The sequence below is a fragment of the Manihot esculenta genome, chromosome 2 (assembly GCF_001659605.2).
Source record: "Manihot esculenta cultivar AM560-2 chromosome 2, M.esculenta_v8, whole genome shotgun sequence".
NCBI lineage: Eukaryota > Viridiplantae > Streptophyta > Magnoliopsida > Malpighiales > Euphorbiaceae > Manihot > Manihot esculenta.
This window is the reverse complement of record NC_035162.2, coordinates 9,386,535-9,401,636: the sequence shown is the minus strand read 5'-3', so window position 1 is coordinate 9,401,636 and position 15,102 is coordinate 9,386,535. Positions and strand designations below refer to the sequence as shown.

Here is a 15,102-nt window from a genome sequence, read left to right as displayed (position 1 = left end):
CATGATGCTGTAAGGCCAACCAACAGTCTTTAAAATTTGAACTGTGTAGCAGGGATGAACAAAGTCTAAGAGGCAAGTGCACCCAAATGGATACAGCAATATGCTGACACTGAAGTGACACATTGAAGGATCCAACTGATCCATTTAGGATGGAAACCAAGACAATCCATCATGCGTTTAAGGAAATCCCATTCCACACATTCATAGACCTTGCTGACATCTAACTTGACAGTCTTACCATTATTAGAACCTCTCTTCCGAAGCTTTAAACTATGCATAACCTCATGACTGATCTTGGATGAAGGCATTCTGTTCTACGTCCACAATTAAGTCCATAAACGGTCGCAACCTATTAACCAAAACCTTTGCAATTATTTTGTAAAAAACATTACAAAGGCCGATAGGCCAGAGATCACCTATACAAGACACTTGCTTACCTTGCGGAATGAGGGAGAAAATTGTATGGTTGGCATTAGGTAGCATTCTTCCTCCTTCAAAAAAATGTCAAATAGCAGAACTGGTCTCATGGCCAATAACATCCCAGTATTTTTGGAAAAAGAGGGCTGTTAAACTGTCCTCACCAGGAGCCTTCAAAGGATACATGCTAAAGACAGCTTGTTTGATTTCTGCTGCACAAAAAGGAAGTGTCAACTTTGCATTCATGTCATTTGTAACCTTGCAAGGGAGTCCCTCTGTAAGGGATTGTAGGTCAGATGGACCATACGAAGTGTAGATATTGGAGAAGTATTGTTCAACAATCACTTAAATATCTTTTAGCTCTGATTTCCATTCTCCCTGTGCATTATAAAGCCCCCATATGCTATTTGTTACTGACCCAAGGAGCTCACCCAAGTCCAACTGGCCACCATCAGGGGCGATATATGCTGGAAATTGGCTAGTGAAGCCTTGACGGGCTGAGTTGCCAAAATCAGATGTGGGTTGCCTAACTCGGATTGGCCAGTAGGCCTACGGACGGATTGGCTGGCAGGGTGGAAGGCCTGCCAGGCGGAACGGATAGGCGGGAGAAATTTGCTGGGCAAAATCAGCCAGCAGTAGCTGACCTGGCAACAGACAGCTCGGGAGTCCCATGGGCCTACCAAGGATATGCTTGGATGTCCCGTAGGCCAACCAGGAATGAGCTGGGAAGTCTCGTAGGCCAACCACGGATAAACCTAGATGCGCCGTAGGCCAACCAAGGAGGGAGACTGCATGACCCGTAGGCCTGCCAAAGGGAAACTTGGATACCTGGCAGAGCTGGTTGTCGCAGGGAGGCACACTCAGCGGAGTTGGCTTGGGCAGTAGGATTGCTGGCCCACGGAACCTCGGCAAGGCAGACACCCCGATTGGCCAATAGGCGAGATAGCGCCAGACTCCATGGCTGGCCAGCGAATTGACAGAATTGGCAGCCCACAGGCCTGTGACCTCGCCGAGCGCCCAAGGCACAGGGGAAAGATGTGCAGATCATGCCCCAACACGTCCCAGACCCGTGGCAGGCCAACCAGGCGAAAATGGCAGAAGCTTGGAGAGTTCTCCAGAGAATTCTGGAACCTCCTGGATCAGTCCAGCAACTCCCAGTTTCAAGGCAGAAGGGACAAGTGGCAGCCTCTGATTGGTCCAATTAATCCAATGGCTAGGAATTTTTCTTATTTTCTCAAATTTTCCGAACCATTAGATGAGGAGGTGGGGGAACACTATAAATACCCCCTCCCCCTGTTGGATTTGTACAAATTGTGCAAGTGAATTGTGAGTGAGTGTGTGCTATAAAGAGTGCCCTTGTAATTCTGTTCTTATAGCAATACAAAGCAAGCTTCCCTTTTCAATCTTCTGCAATCACTCTACTTCCTTCTTTGCTTGTTACTTGTGTTCATTAGCCAAATACTTCCAAGGGTGCTGTGCACTCTGCTGAGTTCAACCTACTATAGGTGAACTGCTGCTGGTAAGAAGGCTGACTTAGCCCAGAGGAGTGGTCTAAGTGCCGCACGTGGCCTTGGAGAGACGAAATCATTGAGTCTTTTGGCAAGGAACGTGACAAGTGGTATCAGAGCAGTTGGAAGTGAGCATGGCAGATCCAGTTGAGCAATCTGTCCATGGTGGCCAAGCTGGTGGCGAGGAGCAGCCCGCTGTGGTCTCTCAACCTGCTGGACGCAAGAAGGGGACCAGGGGTAAGTCTCGTGAACCCTCTCGCACTGTTAGTGAGTTGGGAGATGTGGAGACTAGGCTGGCCAAGGTAGAGCTGAAGCTCGTGGATGGCGAGGAGAAGTTCGAGGAAATAGACTTGCACTTGGAAGAACTCACAACGGCTGCTAATGAGTTCCGGGAGGAGGTGCAAACTGCCTTGAACGGTGCCATCGATAGGCTGGCTAGTGATAATGAGACAACCCGCCACAGCCTGGGGGAGGAAATTGCCACGCTGAAGGAAGAAAATCAGTTCTTGCGGGAAGAACTGGATAGAGTGCTAGGCAGAGTAAGGGAAGTAGTGGATGAGCTAGCATTGTTGAAGAGAGCCGTGGCACAAGGCAACGTTGCTAGCCTGTCCATGTCCGTAGGGATGGCAGCCACTCCACAGCGGATGGAGGTGCCAAAACCTGCCCCTTTCAAAGGCTCCAGAAATGCTAAGGAGATAGACAACTTCTTGTGGAGCATGGAGCAATTCTTTAGAGCCATGGGGATCACTGATGAAGGTGTCAAGGTGGACAGTGCATCCCTATATTTGGCCGACACTGCCATGGTGTGGTGGAGGAGGCACTATGCTGACATAGAAAAAGGCCTCTGCACGGTGGCTACTTGGAGTGATTTCAAGAAAGAGTTGAAGAAGCAATTTTACCCTGAAAATGCTGCTTCGGAGGCAAGAGCCAAGCTGCGTAGGTTGACCCAACGGGGGAGTATTCGAGACTATGTCAAGGAATTCTCTGAGGTAATTCTTGAGATCCCTGACTACCCTGATAATGAAGCCTTGTTTGCTTTCTTGGATGGCTTGCAGCATTGGGCAAAGCTGGAAGTCCAAAGAAGGGGAGCTCAAGACTTGGCCATAGCAATTGCCATTGCTGAGTCTTTGGTGGAATTTAGAAAGCAGCCCGACAAAGGCAAGGCCAAGATTATCAAGGGCAAGGGACCTACTGAAGCTAGCCCCAGGCCAAGTGACAGCCAAAAGAGTGGCAAGAAGAAGGAGAATACTTTCAGATTCAAGAAGCCTGAGTATTCCTCCAACAAGAATCCAGCAGCCCGGTTGCCCATGAAATGCTTCCTTTGTGAAGGCCCTCACCGTGCTAGAGACTGTCCAAAGAGAAATAAGCTCTCTGCCATGGTTGAGGACAAGGAAGGCAGCAGCAAAAAGACTGATGAGGCAAGCATGGGATCACTCCAATTGGCAACTATAAGCAAGCAGGAGCCACCCAAGGAGAGGAAAGGTCAGCTCTATGTTAACATAAAAATGGGGGACAACAAGGTGTGTGCCTTGGTCGACACTAGTGCTTCCAACAATTTTCTTAGGCTGGAGGATGCAAATCGGATGGGAGTGAGTTATGAACCCACTCTGGCATGGTTGAAGGCAGTCAACTCCAAGCCCAATATGGTCCATGGTGTGGCAAGGGATGTCAAGGTACAAATAGGTGAGTAGCTTGGGACTCTTGACTTCACTATTGTAATTATGGATGATTATCCTTGTGTTTTGGGGATGGAATTTATGGACAAGGTAAAAGCAATCCCCATTCCCTTTGCTGACTCCATGTGCATTGTGGAGAATGGGAACATTTGCACCATTCCTCTAGCACGGGGAAAGTCTAGCCATAGTCAGTCACTCTTGGCTATGCAACTAAACAAGGGAGTCAGGAGAAAGGAGCCAACCTACCTTGTCTCCTTGAAGGAGAAGGACGAAGTGAAGACTGGTGCCATACCCGTGGAGGTGCTGGATGTCTTAGAGGAGTCCAAGGAGCTGATGCCACTCGAATTGCCTAAGAAACTGCCACCAAGGAGGGAGGTGGATCATGCTATAGAGTTGGAGCCTGGTGCCAAACCACCTTCGGGTGTGCCATATAGGCTTGCACCCCCAGAATTGGAGGAGCTGAGGAGGCAGCTTAATGAGCTCCTGGATGCTGGTTTTATCCAACCGTCCAAATCGCCCTATGGAGCTCCTGTCCTATTTCAAAAGAAGAAAGACGGCTCGTTGTGAATGTGTGTGGACTATCGGGCTCTAAATAAAATCACTGTGAAAAACAAGTACCCAATCCCATTGCCTGCGGACCTCTTCGACAGGCTTGGCGGTGCACACTGGTTCACCAAGCTGGATTTGAGATCGGGCTATTGGCAGGTCCGCATTGCTGAGGGAGATGAACACAAGACGGCTTGTGTAACGAGGTATGGATCCTATGAGTTTCTTGTGATGCCTTTTGGCCTCACTAATGTACCTGCCACATTCTGCACTCTCATGAATAAAGTGCTCTACCCCTTCCTTGATAAATTTGTAGTAGTGTACTTGGATGATATTGTTATCTATAGCAATACACTACAAGAGCATGATGAGCATTTGAGGCAAGTCTTCAAGGTGCTAAAAGAAAATGAATTGTATGTCAAGAAGGAGAAGTGCCTCTTTGCACAAAGGGAGGTACCCTTCCTTGGTCACATAGTGGGAGAAGGCAAGGTAAGGATGGATCGAAGCAAAATCAAAGCCATTAATGAATGGCAGCCTCCAAAGAAAGTGACGGAGTTACGATCTTTCCTCGGACTAGCTAACTATTATCGGAGATTCATTAAAGGCTACTTTTCCATTGCTGCCCCACTAACTGATCTACTGAAGAAGAACAACCAGTGGGATTGGGACGATAGGTGTCAAAGGGCCTTTGACGGCCTGAAGCAAGCCATGACTAAAGAACCAGTGCTTGCCCTGCCCGATTTCTCCAAACCATTCGAAGTCCAAACTGATGCCTCTGACTATGCCATAGGTGGGGTGCTGATACAAGAAGGCCACCCAGTTGCTTATGAAAGCCGAAAGCTAAACGACACCGAGAGGCGCTATACGGTCTAAGAGAAAGAAATGACTATTGTAGTGCACTGCTTGAGGATGTGGAGGCATTATCTTTTGGGATCTAAATTTTTGGTGAGGACAGACAATGTAGCTACCAGCTATTTTCTGACCCAGAAAAAGCTGACACCAAAGCAAGCTCGGTGGCAAGCCTTCCTGGGAGAGTTTTATTTTATGATGGAATACAAGCCCAGCCGTGCGAATCTTATGGCTGATGCTCTATCCAGGAAAGCGGAATTGGCAGCCACAAGCGTGCCCACATTACAGCTGGACGAGCGGACAAAAGAAGGCATGAAGCATGATAAGCACTCGCAGGAGTTGCTGGATTGGGCCCGGCTTGGCAGAGTGCGCAAATATGTCGTCGATGGGGAGCTGCTGAAGACAGAATCAGGCTGTCTATATGTTCCTGACTGGGGAGACTTGCACAAGGATATCATTAGAGAGTGTCATGACTCTCTATGGGCTGGACACCCTGGTATAAACCGCACCAGGGCATTGGTGGAGCGAGCCTACTCCTGGCCTCGACTGAAGCATGACGTGGAGGCCTATATGAGAACTTGCCTGGTGTGCCAGCAAGACAAGGGCGAGCAGAGGAAGCCCGCTGGCCTGTTGGAGCCCCTGCCCATTCCAGAAAAGCCGTGGGAGTCGATTTCCATGGACTTCATTGTAGGGCTCCCAAAGGTGGATGGATGTGGAAATATTATGGTGGTTGTGGACAGGTTTAGCAAGTATGCCACCTTTATCCCTGTCCCTGATAAGTTTAATGCTGAAGATGCTGCCCGGTTGTTCTTTCGATATGTTGTAAAGTATTGGGGCATACCTCGGTCAATTATGAGTGACCGTGACATACGGTTCACGGGGAAATTTTGGACCGAGTTGTTCAAACTGCTGGGCACGGAGCTGAACTTTTCCACCTCTTTCTATCCACAAACCGACGGGCAGACAGAAAGAGTCAATGCCTTGCTGGAGATGTATTTGAGGCACTTTGTTAGTGCCAATCAGAAAGATTGGGTGCAGCTCCTTGATGTAGCTCAATTCTCCTATAATCTGCAAAAATCTGAAGCCATTGGAGCTAGCCCGTTTGAAATTGCCACGGAGAGACAACCTCTCACCCCTCACACAGTTGCCACAAGCTATGGAGGGAGGAGCCCAGGTGCATACAAGCTGGCTAAGGGATGGCAGGAGAAAAGAGAAATTGCTAAAGAATACCTTAGCAAGGCATCGAAGAAGATGAAAAAGTGGGTTGATGCTTCAAGGAGGCATGTGGAGTTTAAGGAGGGAGACTTAGTGATGGTCAAACTCCTTCCACATTTGCTGAGGAATTATGAAAAAGTCCATAAAGTGCTTCTTCGAAGGTATGAGGGCCCCTTCCCGATTGAGAAACAGGTTGGAAATGTGGCATATCGAGTAAAATTGCTTGAGCATATTGAAGCTCATCCTGTGTTCCAAGTGAGCATGCTGAAACCTTTCCATAAGGATAAAGGTGAGCCGAGTAGAGGGGTATCTCACCGGGCACCAGCTGCTATTGGCAAGAGCTATGCCAAACAAGTGAAGGAAATTGTGTCTCATCGGGTAGTGCCAAGGAGAGCCAACCATCCAAGTTACAAGGAGTACTTGGTACGATGGAAGGGCCTGTCCGATGCTAAAGCAACTTGGGAGCATGAGCTCAACTTATGGGAAAGAGAGGATGAGGTGCTAGCCTACTAGCAAGGGGCGACGAGGGCGTCGCCACATTAGCTAGAGGAGAATGTTACTGACCCAAGGAGCTCCCCCAAGTCCAACTGGCTGAATGGGCCAACTGGCCACCATCAGGGGCGATATATGCTGGAAATTGGCTGGTGAAGCCTTGACGGGCTGAGTTGCCAAAATCAGATGTGGGTTGCCTAACTCGGATTGGCCAGTAGGCCTACGGACGGATTGGCTGGCAGGGTGGAAGGCCTGCCAGGCGGAATGTAACACCCATTCATGCATGAAGAAATGAGATGATGCTATTTCCTACTCATTTCTAAGCTCACCTTTGATTTTCAAGCTTGGTGCATATGGAACCCTAAACTTTTCTTCTTCAATTCTTTCACTATATGGCTGTTCCTTTAGCTCTTAATCTTAGGATGAATTTTGGTTAAAGGAAGAAGTTGTTTTGGTAAGGTTTTGGCTTGGCTTTGGTGGTGGAAGGAAGACAAAACAAAGCTTTGGTCTTCTATGGTGTGAGCTACGGCAATTGTGTGATGGAGAAGATGAAAATCCCTTTTTCACTTTGCTTTATCATTTCTCCTTTCCTTAGTTAGGTGACACATGGAAAGTAAATCTAAATTTTTATGTTTTAACTTTCCATATTTATACTTTGACCTACTAAACTCTTTCCAATGTTTCAATTTAGTTTTTAAACTTTCAATAATCATAGATTGACCTACTAAACTATACATATAGCCTTTAGAAGCCCTTTTCACTTAAACAAGCATGACGGATATAAACAAGCACCTCAAGCAAGCACGTCGGGAAACCCTAAGCACCTCCCGAAAGTGACTCGTTCCCGACTCGCTAATCACACTGTCTGCTTTATTTCTGGATATGTCCGTTTCTTTATTTAAGTTTTCTATGATTCAGTTATTAGCAGATTAGAGTTAAGCTAGCACCTCCCCTAATGCCCCTTACTCTAGGAATGAAATAGCCTCACGATGGCACTACTCTACCTATGGGTTTGAGGATGTTACAACTCTTCCCCTCTTAAGAAATTTCGACCTCGAAATTTTACCTGCTGTGAATAGCTGGGGATATTGTTGCTTCATCACTTCTTCACTTTCCCATGTAGCTTCTTCTGCCTTATGATCTCTCCACAACACTTTCACTAAGGGAATCTTCTTATTTCTTAACTCTTTCATTTCCCTTGCTAAAATTTTCACTGGTTCCTCTTCATAAGTTAGGTCAGATTGTACATCAATGGTTTCAGCTGGAATGACATGTGAAGGATCAGATCTGTATCGTCTTAACATGGATACATGGAAGACATTGTGTATTCTGTCTAACTCTGGAGGTAAAGCTATTCTGTCTAACTCTGGAGGTAAAGCTAGCCTATAGGCTACTGGACCCACACGCTCAACTATTTCATATGGACCAATAAACCGAGGGCTTAGCTTACCTTTCTTGCCAAATCTTAGCACTTTCTTCCACGGAGAAACTTTCAAAAACACTTTATCCCCAATAGCAAATTCTATATCTTTTCTTTTCAAATCTGCATATGATTTTTGCCTATCTGTTGCAGCTTTCAATCTTTCTTTGATAATCGTCACTTTCTCCTCAGTCTGTCTTATCAACTCTGGACCTACAAGTTTAGCTTCACTGAGTTCTGTCCAGCACAATGGGGTTCTACATTTTCTGCCGTACAATGCTTCATAAGGGGCCATCTTAATACTAGCCTGATAACTGTTGTTGTAAGCAAATTCCACTAGTGGGAGATATCTTTCCCAGCTTCCTTCAAATTCAAGTACACAACTTCTGAGCATATCTTCCAAAACTTGAATTACTCTCTCTGACTGGCCATCTGTTTGAGGATGAAAAGCTGTACTAAAATTCAATCTTGTCCCTAAAGCTTCATGTAGTTTTGTCCAAAATCTGGATGTGAATCTTGGGTCTCTGTCTGATATGATAGAGATAGGGACACCATGTAGTCTCACAATTTCATCAATGTACACTTCTGCATACTTTTCCAATGTATAATCCATTCTGATTGGCAAGAAATGCGCTGATTTAGTTAACTTATCAACTATTACCCATATGGCATCTTTCTTCCTTGGTGTGAGTGGCAATCCTGTCACAAAATCCATGGTAATTCTATCCCATTTCCATTCTGGTATAGCGATAGGCTGCAATAACCCTGATGGAACCTGATGCTCTGCTTTTACCCGTTGACATGTCAAACATTTTGTTACAAATTCAGCTATATCTCTTTTCATACCTGGCCACCAATAGTGCATCTTCAGATCTTGATACATCTTAGTGCTACCTGGATGCATAACATATGGACTATTGTGTGCCTCTGTAAGAATACTCTGTTTCAACTCTCCAATGTTAGGTACACATACTCTGTTACCATAGTACAAGTAACCATCATCACTTATCACATGCTTCTGCTTCTTCCCCTCTTGTACTTGTCTAGTCCATAAGGCTATCTCTGTATCTTCTTTCTGTGCTTCTTTAATTTGTTGCAGTAAGTTGGGTCTAACTTTCAATTCTGCTACGATAGCTCCATCCTCTGCTATAGTCAACTGCGCATTCATTGCTCTTAATGCAAATAAGGATTTCCTGCTGAGTGCATCTGCTACCAGATTAGCTTTGCCTGGGTGATAATCTATAATGCAATCATAATCTTTCAGTAACTCCATCCATCTTCTCTGTCTCAGGTTTAGCTCCTTTTGTGTGGGCAAGTATTTCAGGCTTTTATGATCTGTATAGATGTAACATTTCTCACCATATAAGTAATGTCTCCATATCTTTAGTGCAAAAACTATGGCCGCCAACTCTAGATCATGGGTAGGATAGTTCTTCTCGTGTGGCTTCAATTGTCTGGAAGCATAGGCAATCACTTTACCTTCTTGCATCAAAACACATCCAAGTCCATTGTGAGAAGCATCACTGTATATCACAAATTCCTTGCCAGAAACAGGTTGTGTAAGTATAGGTGCTTCAGTGAGCATAGTCTTCAATCTATCAAAGCTTGCTTGACATCTATCATCCCAAACATACTTAACATCCTTATGTAGCAATTTAGTCAATGGAGCTGCTATAAGTGAAAACCCTTTCACAAACCGTCTGTAGTACCCAGCTAGACCCAAGAAACTTCTGACCTCTGCAACATTCTTTGGTGGCTTCCATTCCAGAACAGCATTTATCTTCTGAGGATCTACCCTGATTCCCTCTGCTGATACAACATGTCCCAAAAATGCTATTTCATTGAGCCAAAAATCACATTTACTGAACTTGGCATAAAGTTGCTTTTCTCTCAGAGTCTGCAATACTACCCTTAGATGTCTGTCATGGTCTTCCCTAGTTTTAGAGTATACCAGAATATCATCAATAAATACCACAACAAATTGGTCTAAATATGGATGGAAGATACTGTTCATTAGATCCATGAATGATGCAGGTGCATTTGTTAACCCAAATGGCATAACTAAAAACTCATAATGTCCATATCGTGTCCGGAATGCAGTCTTAGGCACATCTGCCCCTTTAACTCTCAACTGATGGTAACCCGATCTCAAATCTATTTTAGAGAAAATGCTGGCCCCTTTCAACTGATCAAACAAATCATCTATTCTGGGCAGTGGATATTTATTCTTTATAGTTACCTTATTCAACTGTCTGTAATCAATGCACAATCGAAGAGATCCATCTTTCTTTTTTACAAACAACACTGGTGCACCCCATGGTGAAACACTAGGTCGAATAAAACCCTTATCAAGTAACTCTTGTAACTGTATTTTCAACTCTTTCAATTCTGTAGGAGTCATTCTGTAAGGAGCAATTGAAATAGGTGCGGTGCCTGGCACAACTTCTATAGCAAAATCCACTTCCCTTTCCGGAGGTAACCCTGGCAACTCTTCAGGAAATACATCTGGAAAATGACATACTGTGGGTAGGTTTGACACATTAGGCCCTTCCTTCTTAGTTTCAGTTACACTAGCCAGATAGGCTGTACAGCCTTTTCTAATCAACCTCCTAGCTGTAGTGGCAGATATGACATTAGAGAGGTAATCTGACCTCTCGCCCACAACTATAACCTCAGAACCCTCTAATGTTTTGAGTGTAACTCGTTTTAACTTACAGTCAACTATGACATGATGTCTAGACAACCAATCCATACCCAAAATCACATCAAACTCTCTAAAAGGTAACTCTATCAAGTCACCTAAAAAGGTATGACCTTGCACACATATAGGACAATCTCTATAAACTCTATTCACAATCACAAGATGTCCTAAGGGATTGGTCACTGCTATGTCATGTTCTAAGTGTTCTACTTGCATTCCCTTCTCATTACTGATGGGTATGCTGATGTATGAATGTGTGGAACCAGGATCAATTAATGCATAAACATATTTGCCAAAGATAGAAAATTTACCAGCAATAACATCTGGTTTGTCCTGGTCTTCCTTTGCACGAATGGCATATGCTCTGGCAGGTGCTCTAGTGTCTGGTCTATCTACTGTCTCTGATACTCTGTGACTCTGAGCACTGCTAGATTCACCTCTACCTCTACCTCTGCCTCTAGACCCTGTCGGCAAAGATCTCTCTGTCTGTATAGGCTGCACTGACTGGCCTCTAGGACAATCCCTCATAAAGTGGTCTGAGCTTCCACATAAGTAGCAAGCCCCAGTCAATCTCCGACATACTCCACCATGTCTCCTGCCACAATGCTCACATACTGGTGGCAACCCTCTGCCTGGTCCTCATGTACTGGATACTGAGGTAGTCTGCTGTCCAGACCTTACTACTGAACTCTGCCCAGGTCTCTGAATCTGCCTAGGTGGTCCTCTCTGCCTTGTCTGCTGAAATTCCCTCTGTCTTTTACTACTTGTCTGAGATGCAGAGGATTGTCCCTAATACTGGTTCTGACTCCTCTTCTGCTGCCCTTTCTGCCTTCTACTTTGCTCTTCTTCTTTAATTCGCTCCAGGCTGTGGGCCGTCTCTACTAAAACTGAAAGTTCCCTGAGATGCATAGCTGTGAGGTACATCCTGATATCAGCATGTAATCCTTGCTCAAAGCGTTTACATCTTTCTTCCTCTGTAGGAACTATCTCTGTGGCATACTTACTAAGTCTGACAAATTCTCGCTCGTACTCAGTTACTGTAAGCCTGCCCTGTCTGAGGTATAAGAACTCCCTCCTTCTCTCCTCTATATATAAGGCCCCAACATACTTCTTCTTAAACTCTGACAAAAAGAATTCCCAAGTCTGGCGCTCTGGTCGAACCATCTGTGTTAAAGTTGTCCACCATCGATACGCTTCATCTTTTAGCAATGATACTGCACACATCAAGCTATCTACTGGTGAACACTGTAGCTGCTGTAAAACCCTTTCTGTACTTTCTAACCAGAATTCTGCAGCTGAAGGATCATCTTCCTTTTTACCTCTAAAATCTGTTGCACCATACTTTCTGAGTTTTTCTATTGGAGGCCTAGCTACCACAGGTGGGGGAACCTGGACTGCTACAGGTGGTGGTGGTGGTACCTCTGGTACATTTTGTGTAACCCTCCTAAGCAACTCAGCTATTTGCTGAAATAATGCATCCTGCCCTAGTCCGCCAGCAGCAGCAGGTGGAGGAGTAGCAGCAGGTGCAGCTGCCTCAGAGGGAGCATGACTCTCTACCTCCTCATCTATTGCTCTCTGTGAGTCAGATGACATCTTATAGACGACCTAAACCCAAAAAGAAGAGATTGACATCAGAACCATATCATAGCTGTAACTCATTTTGGCATGTACATATACTATGCATATACACATATATACTATGACCTAGAACCGCCTAAACCATGCTCTGATACCACTAATTGTAACACCCCTTACCCTATCAAAGAGTAGACAGAGCAAGGAATGTCACAAACTATACCTTTTTAGATATATCACAACTAATCAATTACCTTTATCTGTAAATATTAAGTTTTAAGGTAATGCATGAAAATTTCATCAAATAAATGTGAGATTTGAAACCAAAAAGTTAACAGAGTCTCATCTGTTTCATTACTATTTCAAACTGTAGCACATGAAAAACACATGAAAAATTATCAACTGATATTTGACATCTTACTATTCTTTGATTACATAACCTGTACAACTCACTCTATTAAATCTGTACATGCCAAATTATAACTGCACTATGACTCAGAGACTCAAAACAACCAGCTATGATAATGGCCTTGGTATCTGATGTAGACCTCTGATGAACTTCACGTGCCTACGTTATCTACAACCTGCGTGAGGTAAAAACCAACACGCTGAGCTAATGCTCAGTGGGTGATAACAACAAATAACAGAATAAAACAAACAAGCTCACATAAATAGATAATCAAGTAAACAATTACAAGCTAGTAGATGTAAACATGTTAACATTCACCAATAAGTTCACAAAATCAAGTATCAATCTTAATTAAGATCTTAGCCCTTATAACCACATAGTAGGATCGACTAGGTAGATAAGGAGTTATAACGGTAGGCACAGGGTGCCGAACGGTAGGCTCAGAGGCCAAAACTGTGATAGCAGGGCTCTGTGGCCATGCTTATGAGGTACCAGATATGTAACCTCTAATATAGATCATGTATCGGTAGCAGTACTGCGAACTCTGTATGTTTATATGGCATGCCATACCCTTAAGCTAACCTCGACTCCTATTACGTTTACCAGGGCCAAGTATCATTAACTCAATGTATCAATGTAAATCCATGTCATTTGAAGCTATTTGATTTCTTTTTCCAAAGTACATATATCATATGCCAAGGTTTACAATATGGAAAACTCATGGCAAATAGTGCAAAACTTTATTGACTTAGCATTTCAATATAGAAAACTACATTCTGCCATATATTGCATAAACTTTTCAAGCAGTTTAGAGTTACAATTTGACTTCAGTTTCTTCATAAGAAATGTATATTTATGTCTTATCTTTCCAACAAGGTATGGTTCATGAAAATCTGATCATCCTAGCTTAAGTTATGAATTTTTCTTTACAAGCTGCTCAATAAGGTCTTAATCAGTTCAGTATTGGTACTTGTTAATAGTATCACAAAACTTATCAGATTCATACATTTCCATACAAATTCAAGCTTAAATGTCTTCTACAAAGTTTTAGGTATACTTCTTAAGATTCATTTGGCACTGGTCTTAACAAATTTCACTAAGTATGTAATTAGTTATGGTATAATCAATAGACTCTGTTCCGGATGCACTACCACTGTGTCCATTTTAGGTTCACTTGCAATTTTCAGCATTTTAACTACAGATTCAGAATGTTGTCAATTCATGAAAGTTTTAGATATTTGTCTTAGATTTCATTTGGTATATCTTAGGCCTAATTTCAATATATACACAATAAGTTATGAAGTTAGTAACACAAGCTGTCCTGTTACAACCTATTCTGCCAGATTTACACTTTTAGCTCCCATGTTAAAGTTCTTTACTCTAAGCCTTTCAAACATCATTTTAACATTCATATAACATATTTATACAATCAAAGCAACATTTTCAGCAAGTAAAATCAACCTCTAATTTCACTTATTCATGGCAGAATCAAAGGAAAACAGAAAATCATTAAAACACCAAACCTTTCTTGAATTCTTCTTTTCTTTTCCTCTTCTAATCTCTAGCTATCTCCTTTCCCTTTGATGTTCCTTCACCTATGCCAATTTATATCTTAGGGAAGGATTGAATAAATTGTAAATTAAAGCTGTATACTTCAAATTCATGCATGAAGAAATGAGATGATGCTATTTCCTACTCATTTCTAAGCTCACCTTTGATTTTCAAGCTTGGTGCATATGGAACCCTAAACTTTTCTTCTTCAATTCTTTCACTATATGGCTGTTACTTTAGCTCTTAATCTTAGGATGAATTTTGGTTAAAGGAAGAAGTTGTTTTGGTAAGGTTTTGGCTTGGCTTTGGTGGAAGGAAGACAAAACAAAGCTTTGGTCTTCTATGGTGTGAGCTACGGCAATTGTGTGATGGAGAAGATGAAAATCCCTTTTTCACTTTGCTTTATCATTTCTCCTTTCCTTAGTTAGGTGACACATGGAAAGTAAATCTAAATTTTTATGTTTTAACTTTCCATATTTATACTTTGACCTACTAAACTCTTTCCAATGTTTCAATTTAGTTTTTAAACTTTCAATAATCATAGATTGACCTACTAAACTATACATATAGCCTTTAGAAGCCCTTTTCACTTAAACAAGCATGACGGATATAAACAAGCACCTCAAGCAAGCACATTAGGAAACCCTAAGCACCTCTCGAAAGTGACTCGTTCCCGACTCGCTAATCACACTGTCTGCTTTATTTCTGGATATGTCCGTTTCTTTATTTAAGTTTTCTATGAT

At 43.3% G+C, this 15,102-nt stretch overlaps 1 long non-coding RNA gene across 1 annotated transcript; it reads right to left on the bottom strand.

The window, feature by feature from the left end:
* Positions 1-12,788: 12,788 nt before the first annotated feature.
* Positions 12,789-14,364, bottom strand: LOC122722114. The gene is made up of 2 exons (XR_006348963.1): positions 14,332-14,364; positions 12,789-12,983 (listed from the first exon to the last, which is right to left on the bottom strand). It is a non-coding gene; the product is annotated as an uncharacterized LOC122722114 (long non-coding RNA).
* Positions 14,365-15,102: the final 738 nt, after the last annotated feature.